Here is a 22,609-nt window from a genome sequence, read left to right as displayed (position 1 = left end):
GGATGGCAGCAACCATCACGAACTAATAGTACACGCTGTGCTAGTAGTTAGTTATATATGGTGATAATGATCCACAGAAAGCAGGAAAGAAAGATGTGTGATTCGTAAGTAGGTTTGTGTATATCAGAAAATAGGCGAACTGGCCAGCGGGCATCGTCAGGCCAGCAAACCGGAAGTGTTACGGCGTACGGTCATACACACGGCACACGGACACGAGCTACACACACGTTCAGTTATTAATAGCTCCTAGTTATCTTGACTGTTCGGTGCTGTTACGCTTCATAGCTATGTTATGCTTATGTCGCTGTACAAATAAAGGTACAGTTGGTTAGTTGTTTACTGATCTGCCAAATTATCCCGTAGATGACTAGAAGGCCGCCAGCACAGTACTGGTTAAACATGAGGGGTTACCAAGTAGTAATGGTGATGCCAGTTGATACTAGTTAACAGGTTGAAGGTCACATGACTGATGACATGATGTACAGATATGCACATTGAGGCGTTAGCAGCGGGTCATTAGCAAGCCGCCTATATATGTATATGATTTTAACACGTGGCCATGATTTGATGCTCAGACAAAGGATATTGCTATGTATGTCTATTATCTGCAATTGTACATTCTGTCTATGGATTGCGCAATAAGCTACTATTTTCGATGCTGCCTCTTCGGTACATGACATTTTGAGGACGAGATCTGTCAGAAGTAAAAGGACAGGCTAAAAATGCACTCTAGGTTGAAAGTGCATATCCTTGCTAAGGGTACGAACATATTTGAAAACCTTTAGGAAGTATCACTTCCGCTGGGCACACGGGTCTGCACCTATCGCTATTTGTCGTATAGTGCCGATACTGCTGAGTGGCAATGGTAATGTCTCATTTCGACAAAGCTTTACTTGACCCATACTATTGTATTTTCTGAAGGACTGCTTTTCCTTTACTCGACCGATAACGCATGAGCATGACTTCGGCGTGTTCGCCTCTTCTAAGAGAATTTATAGTGTCTTCGAGATGTCTCTGAAGCCTAGCACCCGATTCAAGTAAATGCCAATGGCTGATATCTCCCCGCTGGCATAATCTCGCTGCTGTTGGATGACTGAAGGCGATACATACACATAGGCTTTACACATGCTGCTGACAGCGTAGGACAAACACGAGCTTCACTTCACTTCACTTTGCCCTATTTGTACTGCTGTAAACCCTGAGACTTCCTGACTTCGCCTAGAATTTACTCCTTTTCGATGGGCCATATCAGGCTGGCTTCTGCAGCAGCAGCAGTAGCGGAAGTAACAGTCGCAGCAGTTGCGTTCTATTATTGCTATGTGTCCTATAACTGGCAGTACTGCACCTTTTTCCATGATCGAGCCCGGAATGAAGAATGCGAAGCGATTTCAACAGCAATGCTATTTCAAGTGCCTCAAAGACTAAGTCGAGAGTGTCGGCTTGTTACTGAAAGGTAGATTGCTTGTTTTCTTTCTTGACTTCCCCGCAGTTAGGCGATGTTGCCGACAGAAAGGCACTTTGTCGTACATCGTTTTCTTGGTAAACTATACAAGCAACTGAAATTTCCCTTATTTACTCTTAGTTTATAATTTTTCCTCATATCACAAAGTTGTTAATAGAAATTGTGGCCAGGCACAGAATAGACTTGAACCTACGCAGTCGACCAAGTATGGAAACATTTTCAGTCTGCAATGGTCTCGATTTCTCCGTTCCTTGTTAACGTCTCGCCGTTGCGCTATAGTCTTATATAAAAAATAACAGTGCTCTTCAATCATTATGAATAAAGGCAATCAAGGTTAAACGATGCGAGCTGAAAGTGGTGTAGGAGATAGGTCAATTCTGTTTATATTTTAACCTTTTTTCAGGCTATCACCTTGCTTTTGGCGCTGCTTCTACGTGGCTAATTCTCTATTCGATTAGGGGTTCTTTCCAAGGGTGACAAGACCAGTAGATATCTGGCCCTTTCGGAATACCAACTCAGTCGGGCACAAGCAAATGCCACCACTTGGTATCACAAGAGAATATATAGGAGCTTAATCTGCTATCTGGAAGCATCTACTTGTTACTATGAAATTTGACATTGATAATAACAAGGTGGCCGTAATAACTAAGCCTCATAGGTAGAGGGTATCAATGTTGTCTTGACCCGACTTACACGCGCTGACCACCATGTGCTATTATTAACAGGATGGCCAGCAAGAACATTGGCACTACTCCGTACTTTTTTAACTGAGTCAGCTTTCCTCACGAATAAGATCTTCTGGGATGTTGATTCAAATCTGGCTGCATCCAAGTTGAAAGCCTGTGGTGGGATGCAGAATCCTCCTGATCGAACACCCTTGTATATTTGAGAGTAGCCCCGAGGCTTGCCGGCCTTACGAGACGGAATTATACTAAGACGCTATACTGCTGGTAATCACTGAAACTCCTCAAAGTGACAGTGAACAAGGGGATGCTTTGTAGTGTTCTGTCATACAAAAAGTTTCACTGGACTATGAATTATAGGTGTCACAGTGATCGGGAAAGATTAGTTGGCTAAATTTTTCTACAAAGAACAAGGCACTGAAAGAAAACCCGCACAAGCGATGCAAAAACGAGAATCATACGACTTGTGTGCGACTTAGATATTCGCCTAGTATTAACCTTAAACTAAATTATTATTTTGCATTTACAAATTGTTACCAGTATTAAGAAACGGGACCATATATAAGAATCGTAACAGACACGCGTGACATTTTTGATGATCGGGGAAAGTCAAGCGATGCGAGAGCTTGGCTTGAGGCGAAAACAATAACATTTCGTAGACAACCCCCGGGTGGAGAAGGGGGAAAGGTGTGCCAAAATATCAGAACATTAGAGTCGAATTTTTTTAACTAATGTGCCACAGGCAATGATTTGCTGACGTTCGTGGTCCTTGTATATGTGCAATGAAACACTTTAGTTCCAATATACCTGTCGGCTATAACAAATAACAAAACAGCTTTACATAGGAGCTACACCACTGTTAGTTGTGATTTCTCTGTTATAATTTGAAATGGAAAAAAAAATTTAATGTCAGAGTATGGAGTTAGAATGCTATGCAACATATTACTTTTGCGAGAGAGCGAAAATAAGCGTTCAAATAACATGCGGAAGCTATAACGGAACGTTTTTCACCGTATACGGGGGACTGGATGAGAATTTGTGTATAAGTATATTTGGGACACTTTCAGCAATAATTATGGGGATCAATCTAAAGATGATCTGACATGCATTAGTTCAATTTAGAAGATAAACATTGCTGCCAGTAGTAGCCGCGGCTATGTCATCTCGTAAGGCCTGCCTTATCTAACAGTAGATGATATAGGAGCAACTTCAATCATTGTATCACGTATCGGATCGTCTTGCCAACAGTCACCTAAGGTTCCTTTTTTTTAAAGTTAAAAAGCTAGGAATAAACTAAAACAAACAAAGCAGCCGGTCAGCACGCCAACCGATTGGAGAAGCTAGTCGAATCGTGGTGATCAAGATCACCTCGTAGAAGCTGACAGAATAATAGCTTATTCAGCTTTGAGAGTCTCGCAGGGAGACCTTGTTTTTTTCTGCGTTTGCTAGACACCGGAAGGCTAGCCAGCAGCAGAAGTGGCGCTTCACCCATAGAGGACCCTAAAGAATGGGCCAACAGCGGCGATGAACGTCAAATAAACTAAGAGGTCTGTTAAGCGCACTAATAGAGTTGGCAAAAAAGCTTCCACCAACAGATGAACTCATTACCATGTCTCGTCGCACATTGGCTAGCAGTCTGGCAGTTTTGCACACGACGTTGGCGCTGCTTTCGTTAGATCCCCAAAGGTTGTTATATACTGGTTTCCTCGCATTATTGTGGCCCGTTATCGCAAAAAAGAAGGCCTCAGCGTGGCCACGCTTGAAAGAGTAAACGATCCATACGTTGACACGCTCTCCGCTTCCCGAAGCCACGTCGCTCGCCTTATATTCATCGTAAAGATACCGGATGTGAACTTAACGGTAGCTAGCCTCGATTAACGCGCTTCGTTCTTTCTTGCATGACCCGAAACGGCAGGAGCGATTTTTTACGTAAGATTGTCCTCTAACTGTTGCAGCTGCTATAGAGGTACGGTTTCGCTGTGCGCAAAGTGTGCAATTGTATTGCATTCATAGACAGCAAAACCATCTTAGCTATAGATTTCTTTTAGCGGAATTTTCTAGGTATCTGCTAACCGGGAATCTAGCCAAGACGAATGTCTTGGCTTCCCGTTATTTCTTTCCTTTATCGCACTATGAGACAGACTCGACGGATGCTAGTGTATGCACGGCCTCCCTGAAACAAGTGACATCCACTATCGTCTCAGCAAGCTTCGATGGAGACGCCATAAGCTTAAGATATGTAGTGGATTTTAAAAACAGTTAGCACCAAGTTTTTACTAGGACCGTTATTGAATAGGAACCTTATATTGAACCAGTGATCGGCATGCCACAATAAGGATGACAGTACGCTCTCTTTAGTTATTATAGTCATAATTATCACTAACTGTGATAATTATGACTATTAATAACAATAATCACGCTTGTTAGTTTTCGAAATTGTACAACCTTTTTAAGGACAAATTTGTTCGTATTCAACATACTTACATTGATTCGCTCGTTAGTTAATATCTTTTTGACTTTTGTCTCATGGCTAATCCTTACGCCTTTACTATTAGCGCGTTTACCGAGAGATGCAAATGCTCTCGTTAGGCGCATTGAACAGTTGCTTCTGATAAGAATTCATTCAGCGGAGTGTGTTTTTCCTCATCCTCGTTTGGATGGACCCATACATACTGCTACCAGCATTCACATTGATGAACGACGTCGCCAAGAACGCTGTTAACCTAAGCAGATTTTGTGTGCGAAGACCGAGCGGTAACGAGAAACGGCTGGATTTCACGCAAATGTCTTCCTGACAATATGCGTTTTCGGCAAATTATCTAAGCGGCACGTATAGCAGCGAGAGAGGCGGCTACACACACCACCTGAAGCAGAACGACAACAGCTACAGCGGTAAATGCGTTGTAAAATTTCTTAGGTACGTCACCAAGGAACCGACGACTTCTTGGCCCAAAGGCAGATGACTGAGACGCCAAGTGCCCCCGGGCATAGGGAACTTCTTTCAAGGACGATGGATGCGTGTAGTAAGTCGTTACTTAAAATGGCGAATGGAAGGAGGGCAAGAGTCTAGGCGCTCTAAGGCGTACTCCGGCAAGCGAAAGAGAGAAAAAGACAGCCTTCCATTTCAGTTACAACAAACAGGTTTTTGTTTCGGGGAGCCTTTCGTAATAAGACGTTACGAAGGACAAGACACGCCGCTCTCATTTCCATTGTCCAAAGTTTGAGCTTCGCCTAATTCCATCAAGTACGAATAGTTCCTATGTAGTTATCAGCGATGCATAGCGCCGTGTCTATGCCAACTTATTCGTCAAGCTGTAACTTTGGCTTCGAGAGATTGTGCACCCCAAAGCGTCCAATCCTCCCTAGCAATTTTTACTTTTTGCGCTTGATGTAGCAGGCTTTGTTCGTCTTTGTCTTTTAGCAGGCTTACATGTTGCCGTACCTACCGATAGCGGTATTTATATTCAGCAGTCCAGTATTTATATTCCCGGTTATTTTTGTTCTGTTTTACTAGCTTTTTTTCAATTGCTACTACCGGTTTTTCTCTGTTTGAAATCTTGAAATCACTGCCATTTCTAGTGGTTATCATGCAACTCACACACATCGTTGCATTTATTCGGGCTGTATAACGAGCCTGACCAAGCACACATTTTCGAAGCGTGCTTTCTGACAACAGCTTGGGGCTTGACAGTTATCGGGCAAAAAAAAATCCTTTACCCCTATGTGCCAGTAACATTAAACGAAACCCGTATCAAATTGCTAATTTTTTATAGTTATTTACTTGGTAGTCTATCCTCACCTAATTTTCCAGGCAGCTCATAAATAGTTAAGATTCCGCGGGTCATCTACCATATGTTGATACTGCCTCGCAAAACTACACTGTCCCTCTGCAATACAATAGTCTTCATCCTTCGTTTAAATTAAGTGGCCGTGGGCTGTACGTGTATAGCCATTAAGGTGCAGTTAGAACTCTAAATGCTGACATTTTCCAGACACATGCAGATCTACACGTAGATATGTTGATTTCCGCGTAAAAAAACATCTTTAATCTTTATGCTTTCTGAAAAAGCGACCTTCACCATTGCTGGTACTAATGTCGCTCGTCAATCGTGATATCATGTCACGGCGAATCATTATGTCTGTGACTACTCAGACTCTCCCTAGCCCCTTCGTTTCTAAAGTGCATAACGCTCATTTGCTTTTCACTAGCATACTATTCGAGCACTCGTTTGAGATAGGGATTTGACCAGTGGCTCGCTTAAATTTGATACGATTCAAGCCACCCAATAGTACCCGATAGCGCTGCCTGCGTCTGATGCCCTCGACCGACACCGTTTCATCAGCCTCGTGAAATCTCTTTCCAAACTGGTCATATATGCCTCAGTGCTTAAGAGACTATGGTGTAATAATAATAAGATAATAATTGGCTGCTTTTCCCCCGGTTTGTTCGCTCGCGATTTCTACAGGGTAAGGGGAATCGACGTGGACAAGGTAAACCAGCATGCTCGCAGTCCGTTGATGATGATGTTTGCGCCAGCGCCGTTCTGCTGTCTCAGTATTTAGCGTTAATGATTGATATGGCATTGTCAGGTAACCACGCTACATACCATGTCGTACAAAATACCTAATACTTCGGAAATCAAGGCCGTATATGGTGAGCTGACGAATGAGCAAGTCCCGTAGAGCAAATAGGGTACATGGTACACGCGGGATAAGATTATGTTCGATGCTGTCTAAGAGAACTCTACTGATCTGAACCCGTTTCAATGTATTCTACCTTTGAACTATTACATATAGGGAAAACTGCGGTATTGAAGCTACACAGTATAGCACTTCAGCCAAAAACGTATATCGTCTTCATTGGTAACCCTTGCCGGCAGGCAATTACCTTTTTAAGACAAATCCACGCTGAATGATGGCATGTGTTCTAAACGTTATGAGAAGTTATAGAATTCCGTAAACTCTTTTTACAATTGAAAAACTATCGCTAAAATTAATGTGCCCGACCGATAATTCTCGGAGACCTTTAATATGCATAATAAAGCGTTAATAAATAAATAACACAATAAAGCGTTTCCTATAATATTTATGGCTGTCTTGTGAGGAAAGCACTCTGGGTATGAGTCGACTTTGTCAGATTAACGTATTACTTTAATTTGGCGTTAGTCACAGGAAGAAGATTTGATACTTGCCGGTATTTCAATGGCTGTAGACGGGACTAGCGTTCACTTTATAGAGGACGATATACCCGTTTAAGGTTTGTCGGGAGCGTTCGTGTGAAGTATTTAGAGCGAAGCCAATCAACAGGGTTAGAGTCATACACGCCACGTATTCCATGGGCTCGTTAGCTTGTAGACCACAAAGTGACAAACAATTACAATGAAACGTTATGTAACGAGCAATATTTGCCTCATCAAATTCCTCGCAACAATCCCTTTTTTAAGGGTGTATCTATTTTTTTGGTGTCTTATTGAACGAATCTTATTTTTGATATTAAAGTATATAAAAGTGCAGTGCCGATGGCTCTGTGTCAACTTTACTAATTTACCATTAACAAAACGTTTGGAGTGTTTACATTTGCTACTCAAACCGTTAGATTATGCTTCAGACGACCTGTATTTATCAAAGGTGTAAACAGCGTATAATGCACTGAATATGTATTTCAGAAGTCACTGTGAAGTTGCCGCTGTTTTTTGCTGCCCAAAGATAAATTTAACAAAGAAATAGTTATCAGTTATTACTAGATTTCAGCTAAAAGTGATCATATCATATGGCTGCCTATTCTTCCCACATTTTGTGTGTATTTCTAAAAGGGAAGAAGTGGTAAATTGTTGACAAGGTAGAGCCAAAAAGAGAGAAAAAGCATGAAAAAGATGTATGTGCGATGATGACTAAAGGCGCTTTGCACACTATTGCGACTCAGCAGCGCGGAAATCACTGCCCGCCAAAGCTTGGAGCTCCGTCCAAGTTCGAAGCTAGCAATCCGAATTTTCCAGGCCCTTTCTGTTCGGAAACGCTACTGCAGCCAACTAGCAGTACTGCTGTGGTCGAGCTGGTGCTAATTTCTCACTGTTTGTCTCTAGGGCGTTAGGCCGGAATCTGCCAGCTTAGCTAGCGAGATGGACTGAAGACAAGGAAGGCAACGACAAGAATGAAACGACTGAAAAGCAAAAAGGAAAAAAAGCAGTAGCGTATCCTCCGGGACTGGCAACGGTCAAACGACAAGACAATCTTTCGTCACTCATTGTCTTTCTCTAATGTATACGCACATTGTGAGCAAAGGATTGTTGCCGGTCGCCGGGCTACCGTTTCTTCAGCATCTAGGTACGACGCGATGGTTAAATGTTCTTCGATTCGGTCGTTTCACCGGGGTTTCGGGATTATCTTCCTATTAAATGTGTCTGTCTATCTGTCTGTTCCAATCCAAACGTGCAACTCACCCCAGCAGCCCCATTTTGTGGCAGGGCGATGCGGCAGTACGCTGCGATTTCTAATCTTCAACCACAGAAGAAGGTGGGCAAGGAATCGCAACAAGGCCACAAGGGGGAACATTTTTGTTCGATGATGGCCCCTGATGCTGCGAATCCGGTGCTCCCAAAAGCTCGTCGCCTCCAGAAAATAAAGTTTACCCGATTAAGTTCCACAGCTCCTATTGTCGGTATCGTTAGTTGACCGTGATAGATTTAGAATCGAATAGTTAGTTTTTCTGATGCTCTGCCACGAAAAATCGAAGTGAGATGAACGGCGTTTAACTTTGTGTGTCCGTGCTTGCGTTTGCGAACGGCAAAAACATGCACTCAGTACTCGATGTCAGTAACAATGCTATAGGCTGTGAAACAAAACAGTGTTCCGCGAAATTACACCAAAAAAAGACAACGAAGGCCAGGTGTCAACGCTTCATCCTATTGTGCATCCCTGAAGAAGTTAGAGGCTCGAGTATCGCACAAGGTTAGTGTGTGCCTTCCGCAAGCAGAGCCGAGGCGAGTTAAAGTGGAAGGGAAGCCTAAACTTAAAACCCATGTTGCCCCTGTCGGGGGGCAAAAACCAGAGCGACGTACACACGATGCTACAGCACTGTGTCTGTACTTCCTCTATTGGAACTCTTGGGAGGAGGCACAGAAGTACAAGGGTTTTTATTGAACTGATGTGCCCACATTCTGTAGCTGCGTATCCGTGCGTGGAAGCACTTGCCGGTGCGGCCACTAGAGGAAATACATACCTTGAAGCATCAGAACGCTTCAATTGAAAATCCCAACGAACTTCCGGAAAACTCTTAGCAGACACGGCGCTGTTAGATACAGACGAACCCGCTGCACGCTTGCAGATCCACTCTTACAATAAACGCAGCTGCTAGTGAGCTATAATCGAATTCAACGAATTCTTTCCGTTCCGGCATGAGATAGCACTCGAGCGGTGCACTTCTACGCCATCAGTAGAATCTACCATGTTCGATGCCGGAGCAAATACAACAATGTTTTTTTCACTAATTACGTGTAATACTTTAGAGCATGTTATTTCACATGAAGTTTCATGAAGCAGTTTTCGTTACACATGTAATAGGTTGGGCTGATCGATCAGCTGAAATAATTGCCACTCGAACAATGTATAAATCATTCTGATCTGGTTGCATAAGCGAACACTATGATACAGTGAAATGCCTTTTTCGCATTAATAAAAAGGCTCATATTATAAAAGGGCACACTTTCCAGTATTTTCTGTAGTACGCACACTTTTGTATGCCAACGGAATCTTGTTACGATAAGTGGCTCAAAGGGTGCAATCCTACCTCAGAAAGATATTGAACCTATGCCAACTAGGTGACGAAAGCCCAGGTCGACTTTTTATGGCCCCGCGAATCGGATTTAGTTCGATCTGGCTACGTTGGTCGAAGGAATTATCTGCTAGAGCCGTCAATTTGAGTAGATAAGTAGTCTATCTTTTTAGTTAGCGAATACGATGGCATCAAGCGGGATCAGCAGCACCGTCCCTGTGGTTGCATAAAAACGCCCCACCGAGAAAATACCATGTTTTCGATTTTAGCAACGTCTGACAGATTGATTCTAATCTTCCTGTACAGGGTAGCCATAATGGTAGCAATAACGGCAGTCGTAGGGAGGACTGCGCTTGGCAACGTTACGCATTGCTCCCAGCGGAAGTCTATTCTGTCGTTCCAAATAGGACAACAGGTCGAGGCAACGTCGACAGACAGTTATATCGGTGCAAGCGCGTTCTACTCGCAGTTTATTTATTTAGCTTCGTCAAAGCGCAGGCACAAGCGTGCCCATTCTAACTGATCCTTTACCGTAAATACAGGGTGTTCAGATGTGCCTATTTAATAACAAAACCAAAATAACACAAACCCCATAAATGGAATCAAAACTCAGTTTAATTAAGCTTATACCGTTTGACAGGCTTGATTCGCGCCGTAGCATATGTTTCCGTGTGCTAATAAGCAGGACACAATGACATTTTGAAAGTTAGCGACGCGATCTATTCACGAATACTTCATTCGTCGACACGTTGGTGTATCGGGTACCTCTAAAATGCAGTCTAGTAAAAAACCAAACCAAATGAATGATATTCACTATCATTGTATTGTATAAAGCCTATTTGGTCAACATTAACCATCGTACTTCTACGTACATGCAAGTGCACAACAGCGTCGTGCCAATCAATCATCCGACGAGATGGTCGTCGTAATGGAGCTAAGCGGATGGTCTGTCATACATAGCTTCTTCTTCTAGAAACTGTACATATTGTACAGGCGGGCTGCATTTGGCTTGGACATTTGGCTATTTAATTATTGAACTTGATGGCAACGACTATATCAGTACTCGCTCGTTCTTTCGTTCTATTTGGACACGGCAGAATTCAATCTCAATGAAGTAAAAATGCACACGTCATCTTCAAATGAAAGAGACCTATGATTTTATATGTCACATTCAGCGTTTGTTTTTCTTTTTCTGTTTGTTATATCCGAACTATCCAGTATTCGTGGAACGAACAGAAGGAACAGCCTCATAAAATTAACGTTCTGGAGCACGCTCGAGCCTTGAAATTCGAATCGAAGAGCTAGGCTCTCGGTGTTCAAACTTCAGCACCGTAGTGCAACAGGCGTGATCTTTACAGTTAAATTCAGTGTTTTGTTTCACTGCACGACCTTTCTATGCTTGGCAAGGTAGAAATTGAGGAAACTCCCAGTTACCCTGATGTATTCGGTTTCTTCGATGTTCCTTGAAAAAGCAAAGAGTACTAGAGTCTACGAAGCGGTAGACTCTTCTCAAAAAACTTCACGCAGACGCTTGGCAGCAATAACGAAGGAAGTTTTGGACTTTTTGCCGAAAAAAAAGTTGAAGTAAAAGTAAAAGGCAAAAGCGAACGCTCTGGATATGAAAAGGTTTTTTGTGCGAAAGCTACCACTAGTATAACAATTTCACTGAGCGATAGAGCTGTACGACCTCATATATCTAGTCTTGTTGGCGAAGTAGCTTCGTTGATCTTTGGGAATATCAGGATCGTAAGGCCAAGGAGGTTAATTGGCAGCCGTACAAGCGCCCTTCACACGAGGTCAATCATAACAATGGACTTTTCGTTCTGTGTGGAAGGAAATACCCTTCTAATTATATTTTTGACGTATAGCATTTTAATTCTGATAATTCCTAGCATGATGGTTGGTTCGGAATCGATATGTCATCTAGGGAGTATGAATTTAATATTGAAATTTATGATACCTTATCCGCTTCTATCTTTCTTACCCTTGACTGTTATGGTATGGTGACACATACGAAATCTGTAAGATGATTTCGTTTTATAGGGAATATCCAATCGATAAAATACGCTTTTAACAGTAGCGAAAACACGGCTAACTCGGTGCACAGCTAGGAAGTTGCTCAAGGTAATGTTTGTCTGTACAACTACAATCAGATACATTTTGTTAAGCGATTTGTTCGAACGAAAATTTACAGGTTTGACGATAACTCGACGATCGTAGCCTGCTAGCTATCTACGTTCATACTTATATAGCGTTCGTTAAATTTTCGAATACCCTATGGCCAACTATTTACGTAGGTAATAGCTAATAAAGCTCTAAACGCATTTGTTCAGACTTTAACTACGGAGACGGGTATAAAAGTTCTGCACGTACCTACAACCCCATGTCTAATGATCTTTCCAAGAGCTCTTTTCAAGAGAAACTTGTAAGCATCGATACCAGGCTAAATGCAATTGGTCGTTGCTGGGGAATGACAGCTTTGATGTTGCTTCTCTAGTTATTTTGATTGTTGAAGCCTTTCCTATACCAGAAGAACACTTGAAGATTTGTGCGGTAAATCGTAATAATAAACATAAAAGGTCATGAACTGCGACAAGCTAAATATGACATAACCATGTTTGAACTTCTTGTGTACGTCACACGCTACGCATATCGAGATACGGCCTACCTGGTAAGATGACCAACCGTGCTTCTTAAAAGCGATTCCTACATAAAAGAAAGAGTAATAGAGACGTTATTGCAGTTATACTGATGATATAACTTACATTTAAAAGTCAGGATTAGATGGAACAAAACAACTCATTCGATGGAAATTATCTTGCCTGTTTTAATTCAAATATGCTGTTCTCTATAAAAAGTGTCGTAGTATATCATCTCTCTGCGATATCAGCGTCATCATCTAGGTTGTACGTCAGGAAGAATATTTCCCTGCTATATATTTAACTTATTAGAGAGAACAAAGGACTTGGCCAAGCTGTGGTCTGAAGTGATTTGCAGCTTACGGCTATAGAGCCTTTTGGACAGTAGGATAAAGTTTGACGGGCACCTGTATAGGCTGTGCTGCCCTCTCGCTATGGATGAAAGCAAACAACTCGATCTTAGCTATGTACCAAGTGCTTTACGTCGCTGGTTTGCCTTTTGAAACCGTCATACTTCTAACTCACTATGAGCAAATGAACACACACAATAAGATGATGTAAAAACGACAAATAGGTTAGTCTTTCGATGTTTACAAGGTGCCATCTTGTTTTCAGAGTTAGCTTTCAAGAAGTAACCTTATCTTGCAGGTAAACCTTGCCGTGCCACCGTCTATGACTGTTTAACATGAATAGATGTTATGATAACTTATGAAACCTACAAACTTGGCTCATCAGGGCTAAACGGAAATTCATTCTCCCAGTCTTTCGAGTATCTTATACACCACTTTCTGCGTACTATTAATATGAACGGGAAACACAGTGTTTCACTCTCGTTATTGAGTACTGTTTGTATATCAGTGCTTTAGCCTATCGAATATATTTTCATAATATGAATCTCAGTATTATAGTGTTGCCATTTTTTGTATAGAAACGACCTGCCCGAACGGGAGCTGTCAACTCCGTCGCTTGGAACGGTGGGGCTAAAACCACCACCTACGGCGGGCCATGACCCATGGCAGACTTTGGTGCACAGTTAGAATGCTTACACATTGGCTCGACACCGGCTGATTATGGAACGCAGAGAGAGGATTTGTTTGCCACTGCCATTGGGCCATGCTGTAACATCCAGTCACTTCGAGGTGACACATTTTTCCATAGAATGAATAGGACATGATCTACATTCTCTAGAAGATACATGCCTCCGTAAAGCAAGGAGTAACTATCGTCAGTCACATATACGACATCGAATATATCCGGTTGTTAACATTGACGCCTAAGTTATGCGCTGATTACTAACTTAGTTTGGAAGCGACTTGAATATTAACTGAATCTGATATTCAAGTGTCTGAACTACGCTGTACATGGTTCCGCAAAAGCTATTAGCCATTAAATAACTTGATTTAAGATCACCTGGAGTAGTTGTCAACCACTTTTTTATTTTGGTATACCTTTTAGATACATAATTAGTATTAAGAAAGGACAAACGAGATCGATAATATTAAACGGTGCCCCCTTTGCCATCGCTGCAGGCCTATGTTCATAACTTGCGCCTGGTTGTAACTAGTCCGCAACAGCAAAAAAATTTAATCTCGATATTTGTCAGTGAGGTAACTTGCACAGTACTGACAAATCGTCAGAAGCAAGAAGAATCATATATGTGTTGTATATGGATATTATATATCTGTAAGAATCATATGGTTACGTTAACCTTTAAATGTTCGGCTTTTGGAGAGCTTTTGACCGTATGCAACGCAAAAAATCATGTGTTATAATGTACATCTCTTATCGAATATCAAGTCCCTTTGACTCAACCTGTTTGCAGTAGAACATTTTAAAAATCTGTAGAAAAAAATTAGCTCCAATATGTCCTACGAGACGCCTTTCATTTCTGTGAAGTAGACACCGATTCGTGTCTCTCACTATCTGTTGTCCTCTGAGAAAACCAGAAAGGCAACAACTTGACAATCTGTATTTTAATTACAACAAGCTATAGCCTAATGGTACCGTGACGAACCTTCTTATCTCTTCCACACACTGTCATGCGGTCCGTTATTGACAAGCCTTTCTCGTTTGACCTTGTTTTGTTGCTATGATGTGCTAATGTAGGTTGCCCGTCGAATCAATGCTAGCTGCTTTCTTATAGATTGTCACAAGGACATGCTCACATCTGGCAAGACCGAGTTGCTCCCATCAAAGCACCGATCTAACAGAAACAGTTGCGGGCTGTTCAAATAATAGCTTAGCTAACCGCGAGTGGTTCTAAAGAGTTTTAAAATTAGACAAAGCAGCTTAATGGCGTGCTTGATCTAGCTGGAACGAAGACGCGTTGAACAACAAGACGCCAATGCTTGCGAAGGAAGTTCCAACCGATGTGTTTTACTGGCCCGCAGGGGCAAGAGCATTCCACCTTCATCGACAGTTGACATCTCTGAGAAGTGCGGGACAGGTAAAAGACAACAGTTTAAGAAAAAAGGCGGCTCACTAATCGACTAACGTATCATAGTCGTAAGCAGCACATGTCTAGCGCCCATTGTTTAGCCTGTATCACCACCATTGACCATGTTGTAGCCTTTTGTAAATATTAACAGTTTCACGCTCGTTCCTCGCGCTTGACACAGTGATTGAACACCAGTTATACATATTAAACGTTGTTCAAATTCAACCTGTTCGTATGCCAATGGTAATAAAGGTTGTCCTTAATTGTTAGATGATATATTATCGAGTAATTTTCCAAAAAGCGTCTACAAACCATTCAAATGCATGCTTCATACAACGCACGTCATCGTGCATTAGAGACATGTGTACGCTAGTATGCATAGACCATTATAATTAAATATTTGGATTACATACTCTATCAGCTTAGCGTATGGTTATAGCTGAACGTTATTGATGACGTCGGTGTTAATGGACCGCCGCTCCTATCGATTCCTTATATTTCCTCTGCGGGCTACCTTCTTCTGCTGCTGCTGATCGACGTCACGTAACCAGTATTATTATTCCGCTTGTTGATTTGGCAAGGCGCTCAGGACTTGTGAAAATTGTAATTGCTCCGCTGGATATTGGAGGAGGCTTCACAGGGCCGGACTCAGGCAGGCAGACATGCGGACATGTGCAAAATACGCCTGTCCAACCTTGTCCAGTTGGACTTTAAATCTCATTATGAGCGGCGGATGACGAACACAAAACAATACACCGTCATGCGTATGATGGCATCGAAGGTTTGCGTTTGCCATAGTTCAGGGATCATAATCTAGAACTGTTGCTGCTCTCACCGGAGGATGCGTCCTGCATAGGTGAATGCATGACTGGGTATAGTATACGTTCGTCTCTCTGTGGAACAATACTCGCATCGTGTGTATCAGTCTCAGCATTTTGCTCAGCGAAACCGTACGTGTCTCTCAGGAAAATTAAAACCTGCTATAGGGTTACTCCTCGGGGAGGCTAAGGAAGACCGACACAGTTGCTAGTTCCACCCAGGCAAGAAGCCTGCCAGTGGAAAGGTTAGTTGGCTCACCGTTCATCATAATGATGCTGTTTTTGTTGTTGCTGCTGCTACTGCTGTCTCACCGACAACAGAAGCATCCTTTGCAAATCATGCAGAAACAGTGGAAACACGAAAGAGCTAGAGCAAGAAAAACTGCCGCGAATACGTGAGTGAAAGCATGGACTGGCAAACACATGCAGCTCTCACAAGAAAGATAGTGTAGAGACATGTACATGTATACATTCAGATCCTTTTCCTGCTGAATGCATGACAAAACCACAGACTTGGTACGACCTTCCTCGCCCCGGCTGGCCTGACTCAACAACAACAGTAGGAAAACTGAATACGACGATAACGCTAGCAATAACATAAGTGAGCAGTGATGAAGCAGTGAATCCCACTGTGAAGAGCGCTGATGCTGATATAACTGTCATCGAAGTAGCGCTTTTACACAACTTTATAACCGTTGAAAGCGTGTTCCTTCTCCTCGTTCTTTCGTTAGGAATGGCTACGAAAGCTAAATAGGTGCCATTTCGATCGACGACCTCCTGTCGTTTTTCTAGTAACGTCATAATCCCATTACTGTGAAACCTTAGGAATTTTTGGCCTAAAATTTAACAAGTTATGTCTGCATCCCTCCACTGAAACCAAATTACCACCATTAAAGGACTTCTGTAGGGACCGAGGCAGACGATAATAGGACGCTGCAATAGCTCGCAATTAGCGCGCAAGGCATGCGCGCTAAAATTTTCCGTCACAGTTCTTTCAGCTTTTGCCGTGTAACCGAAAATAGGTACAATCTGACTTTGTCGTAGCGGAATACGACGCTCCTTCTGTTAACTGATATTGGCCGACTTTTCTCAATAAATTGTTGTTGTCTTATTAATAGTTGACTGTAGAAATATAAATCAATTGTTTTTTCAGGCGGCGGCGGCGGCAGCAGCTCATAATGCAGGATTTCTTTCTGATTCCACCAAACACGTAATAGTATCACTTTATTTTGATGTCAGTCCGGGTTCTATCACAGATTGTAGCGCTTTTCTTTGTTTTAATCGTGATTCTTTTCATCATTACTCACTCGACTTGTGTTTCTGTAGAGTCTCGCATATGGAAATATGATCAAGTAAATTCTTTTGTGTCAATTTATATGGCATCCAAAAATGACTTTTTCTTTTTCAATTTCCTTTTCAAATGCTTTTAAGCTGTTTGCTAGTGAATAGTAAGTGTTTTTTGGCACTGCATTGATTATTCATGCGTCGGTCTTGCTCTACTTTCGCATTAATTCCATTAGATATTTCCGTAATTGGTCGACGACTACCAGGAGCGCATATATATATATGTACATATACATGTGAAAGAGAGAGGACGTAACATGCACCGTATTCTAGTTCGGCGGTGGAGCCGCTGCCTCTTCACGAAGATGCCATAGAGCACTACCACTCATCAACGGTAAGAGTAATTACCACGGTAAAACTGGCACAACGCCGACCTTGGCATTATATATATATATATATATATATATATATATATATATATATATATATATATGAACAATAAGGGAAAAGCAAGAGACATGTCATCTTCGTTACAGGGTGGACAGGAGCAACTGGACGGTAGTTTACCTATGTTTAGCCCCTTTTCGTCTTGAGTCCTTACTGGTTTATGTTGTACCCAGCCCTAGAAGTCTGGCGCCCCAGACTGTGACCCTTGGCTTTTCTTCCCGCCTCTTAACCACCTCCAATCCCCGATACGCAACCACATAAATATTATATAATGTATACATATAATCGTTGTAAGGACGAACCTATATGGTAGCTACAGAAACCATAGTTGACGTTAGTCGCAATAGGTCGACAAAGAATACTCGTACGCTTCTGCTGTGCACATATACAACAAGCGTCTGCTTGTAGATGAAGAGTGTAAGCCAACGAAATCGACTGCGTAGAGTCGTAGAGGAGAACAGGCATCGAGCGGCGATGATGAGATACGAAGTGCCCAAAATGACGGTGCCTGCTGCACAACAGAAATTATTAGCACCAAGAGGCATTAAGGAGTCTACGAAACAAAACAGTAACGTCGAGGAACTGTCGAGAAGGTTAACAGACAGGGGAAGTAGAAGCAGCCAGCAAGAGTTTATGATGCCTGTTTCCCCGCAATAATTCCTCCCTCTTTTTATAGCCAGGTGTAATTTGTATTAATACGATGCGCTAGAAGAGCAAACAGTTTAAATAATCAAAGTAGTATTAGAAGTAACAACGCAATCAACATTTCCGGTAAGACATCTAACTAATACGGCAAGATGTTTCTGATAATGGTCCCCATGAATGAGTAGGTGGATTGTTAACACTGGTCCTTTCACAGTGGCAAATGAGTCAGCTAGCGAAAGGACGGGTGTTGAGGTAGCTACTTCATCCACCCTGTGCAATTGTTGTTTGAGATACTATGCAGTTCAGAATAACTGAACGCGGCCATTCTCATTATAAATGTGTAGAAATATGTGGGCATTTGGTGTTCCGCGAACATGAATGTTTTACTATTATCGGTACAACTTCTGCTTCCGCTCCTTTACGGTGTTCAAAATGAACTTGATATGTATATGTAGATAACATGCTTATGTGCCATTTCAGTAATACTCACGCTCCTGGTCCTGCTTCTGAAGCCGTTGTTTTACAGTTATGTCATTTACGAGATGAAGTTCTTATTTTGTCAACAACGTGCGTTTATAAAAACGGCAATATCGTTGCCTGTTTTCGACAGGCACCCACATACACACCCCGATAGATATCCACAAACAGAGTAGGACAGACTTATACTCGTCTCATGTATCTGGCTGTGCATTTGAGCACCGTGCTCAAAAATAGTTTCCAAATGACGATTTCGCGAAAGCAGGGAGCGACAGGGCAAGAAAGTGGGTCAGAGGCAATGGTGAGGACGCATACTTAATAAATACGGTCTCGATATCATCATTGCTGCAGCTATGACAGCCAATCTCAATCAGGAAAACATCGGCTGGACTCGCAGCATCAGCTGGATTGCTTAATCGCTCGCTGTAGTGAATTTCCCGTCGCCGAAACGTTGAAGGCACGTCATGATGAGCTGTCTCCGTAAGCTTAATTTTTCCTCCTTCTCTACCTTTCGATTTTGTGTTTTCTTCCTCGTTTTCTTTCCCTCTCAGTACAGCCAGAAGAAAGAATGAAATAGGAGCAGACATGCTTTCTGTTCACGAACGATGTCGCTTGCCAGTGCCAGCGGGACGATAAACGAGTATGCCCGTTTCGTTTAAAGGGTCGAAACGGTTCAACCAGTTATAGAATTAAGATAACTAACGACGCAAAATTTACATTGTCACATAAGTGCTCGACGACGGTTATAAATCATTGGTCTAAGATGATCGTCCGCGATGAAACTACATTTTGTATGTTATCCATAGACAGGTATGTATCGTCGTCAATAACAGTCAACATAATGATCAACCAGAAGGCTGTATGTATAGGCACGTTTGTATAATTGTCGTTATTATATCAGTATTAAACAGTGTAAATCATACCAGTTGAAATATTGACCTAAATTATTTAAATTTCGAAACGCTCCTATTCTGTTATACACTTTAAGATAAGGACTAACAAACCTACTTGATGCAACACTTTGAAGTCACAGAAGGCATAAAGGGCAAACCTGCCACATCAGATTTAGTATTTGCTTTGCTTATTGAACGGCTAACTTCATTTCACAAATCTGCTGTCTGTACACGTGTGTCTCTCCACAGCTTTATTGGTATCGAACCGAAAGTTGGCGCGCGTTTGCATGGTCGCGGTTAAACCAACATGTCAGACAAACACGAAAAGTCAATTTCTTAAGGGCAGTAAAGTTCATAGAGTGTTCTGTGTCGTCGTCGTCCACCATCTTTACCGATTTTACCGTTTTATTGACACCATCGCTTGGTTGATTCAACTTTACCAGCCACGCATGACCCGAGACACTCAGGCCTTTATCCTCTGCTTTTCGCCTTTTTCAAGGTCCTTTAAGAAAAAATCGAAGCCGCGGCATAAGGTGTAAACTGGACACTTTCGAACGTGGCAAATAAGCAGCTAACCTTGGTTTGTTCAGCTTGGCCTTTTTCTTTTGTGAGTCGGTTATCTTCCTGGCTTTCTTCTCTGTGGGAAGTGTAGCGCAAAGCAGACGTAAGCTTCTCAAAAGTCTTCCAAATTTGAGTCGACTGGTCGGTTGTACAATAAGCAGTAGCAGCAGGCCGAGGTCGACCAATTCGATTTTCCTCTTGTGTCGACTGGCTGACACAACGCTCGCAATCCTATCGTTTTACCCCCCTTACCCAAATATCTTCGAAGTATGCCTTCGTCTTAGCTCGTACTTACATCTCCGGCTTCATCTGAGACCACACAATACCCTAACGGATGTTTAAGGCACAAACGATGGTAGTACGGCGGTTGCTGTGTCTCCCCGCCTTGAAAAACGGGAAGCAGACAAAGGCAGTCACCAATCGTGCCCCCAGTTCAAATGACTTCGATAGAAGGGCGGGTTAATGTTAGGAAGTTTAAGCAGGTTTTTGCTGCGAGTGAGGTCGTTTCAGGACAGAGCCGGCCAGTCGGTAAAACTGGCCAGTATTCTACGGAACTTCTCGTAGTTTTTGATGGTTCCTTCCGGACTGACAGCAAAGGGAAGGATCGCCGACCTTTCGGATGTCGTTTGAGTTCTGGCCACGAAACCTCCTCGCCTTTGACCCTAGCCAGGTCTTCCTTTTTCTGTTTACTGGCAGTCGCTCGGAGGTTTTGTCGTGCACTTTTACAAGCGGTGCATCGCACGCCATTAGCTCAAAAGTGTGCGATACGGTGGTAGTCGTAGAACAACCTACAACCATGTCGATAGCAAAAACTACCGCCACCCGACTTCATAGCCAGTGCTGACGACCTGAGAAGTAAGACGGAGCAAGTCGTCAAACGGCTTGTTAGTAAGAGCATCAGCCGAATCCGGTCAGCTATTCCTGTTTACACCCCTCGATGCCTTCAGGTAGATGTTGTCGGAAAAGATATAGTCATGCTTCCCCGAGTCCGTCTAGTGAGGAATTGTAGACAGCGCAAAATTCTTCTACCAGCAGAAGGAAGCTTCTCACTGTGGCCGCTTCTATCCGACCATGCAGTGTCCAGATAACTAGTGTTACCGGCCACTGTCCGGGGCTGTCGGTCTCTTGAGCTTTCTGACCGCTGAGCGTGTCGCGGAAGGAGGACCAACTGTGACTAGATTGATATGCTTTCACCATTGTACTGCTTGTGCTTTCGCTATCGCTTGTCGCGCAACTGCCGTTGACGCTCTACCTGTACGAGTACTACCTTTGTTTTTCGCCGTTGCCAATCCAGCAAGCAAGTAGCGATCTTGTTGGCATCGTAAGCCTCTGACGGAAGGAAAATGGACAGCAGACGACAGTAACGACAACAATTACGTCAACAACGACAAAGTCGATAACTGCAGCTCTTCACCTTGAACTCATTGATCCCAGTGTAATTTCTCCACTTCAACGCTAACCTTTGTCGTCGCATGACAACGCCGACAGACGCTCCATAAAAAGATAATGCTATGGGATGTTTGATATTTTGTCAGTTTATTGAAGAACAGAGCGAAAAGGGGAGTGGGGTGAATAAGAAAGATCGAACATACGGCAAGTAACGTAGTTGTTGGGAGGAGAATGATGCCACTCAAACTAGAAATAGCTCTCCAGCATGCGACATCGAAACAAACTTGTCTTCATGATAGTCGAGGATAAAGTTCCCTTCTCAGGTATCCCTTCTTTAGCAGTTTCCTAGCTCATTTTTCCATTCCATGGCTCCGCAGTTTTGCGACCACCTCGTCCTCAATTGAGCAGGTGGTTCCAGTCTTCACTTGGTAGTGTCTGTGCTACATTACCGCCAACGACAGCAGAAAGTCAAAACTAAAGTAGGTAGGTAGGCAAATTTATCCAATGTAACTTTTGTAAGCAGGAAAAGGTACAGAGTGGACGACAAGAACAAACGCTACTCAACAGAACGTATGAACCAAGAAATAGCGAGGAGGAAGCGAAGCACCTTCTGAGTGTCTTGCCCACAACAACAGCTACAGGGACAGCAATACACGACGTCACGATACGTTGACGAAACTGGTCCAATCTCGTCCTTTCACTGCTGCCTGCTCTCCTTTTTGGTAACTCGGTGCCCCACAAAGTCAGGACAAACATATTAATAGGATAGAGAAAATAACAAAAACGGCAAAAAAATAAGACGAAACAGTAATAGCAGCAGTAGTACGGCCGGCACTGAGGCAGCATTGAGAAAATGTTGAAGTTAAGCAAGAGGGCCGCAGCGGCAGAAGACGAATCAAACAACCAGATCGGGCACCTTCGTGGTTGAGAAGATCTCCCAGGTCTTCTTCCTGATCCTCACAGGCCGGCAGAAGGCCACGGAACTCAAGAGCGATCGGGAACATGTGAGAACAAGAGAAAATGTGCTTGTTTTTCGTTGTTGCCATCGTCGTCATCGCCGTGCTCCTTTTATGGCTGCTACTGCGGATGGGTGACGACCAGTT

General features: G+C 42.8%; 1 protein-coding gene and 1 long non-coding RNA gene across 5 annotated transcripts in view; one reads left to right on the top strand and one right to left on the bottom strand.

Annotated features, from left to right (window-relative positions):
• Positions 1-22,609, bottom strand: part of LOC111243309 (fat-like cadherin-related tumor suppressor homolog) — a 420,575-nt gene that overhangs the window by 234,575 nt on the left and 163,391 nt on the right. The gene's annotated exons all lie outside the window — the stretch shown is intronic.
• Positions 19,294-22,609, top strand: part of LOC147758840 (uncharacterized) — a 36,048-nt gene continuing 32,732 nt past the window's right edge. The window contains exon 1 of the long non-coding RNA XR_015319611.1: positions 19,294-19,473. This is a non-coding gene — a long non-coding RNA (uncharacterized LOC147758840). The remainder of the gene's footprint in view (positions 19,474-22,609) is intronic.

The sequence above is a fragment of the Varroa destructor genome, unplaced genomic scaffold (genome assembly GCF_002443255.2).
Source record: "Varroa destructor unplaced genomic scaffold, Vdes_3.0 BEIS01000001.1, whole genome shotgun sequence".
Taxonomy (NCBI): domain Eukaryota; kingdom Metazoa; phylum Arthropoda; class Arachnida; order Mesostigmata; family Varroidae; genus Varroa; species Varroa destructor.
The sequence above is the reverse complement of the archived record's forward strand: the minus strand, read 5'-3'. Positions and strand labels throughout refer to the sequence as shown.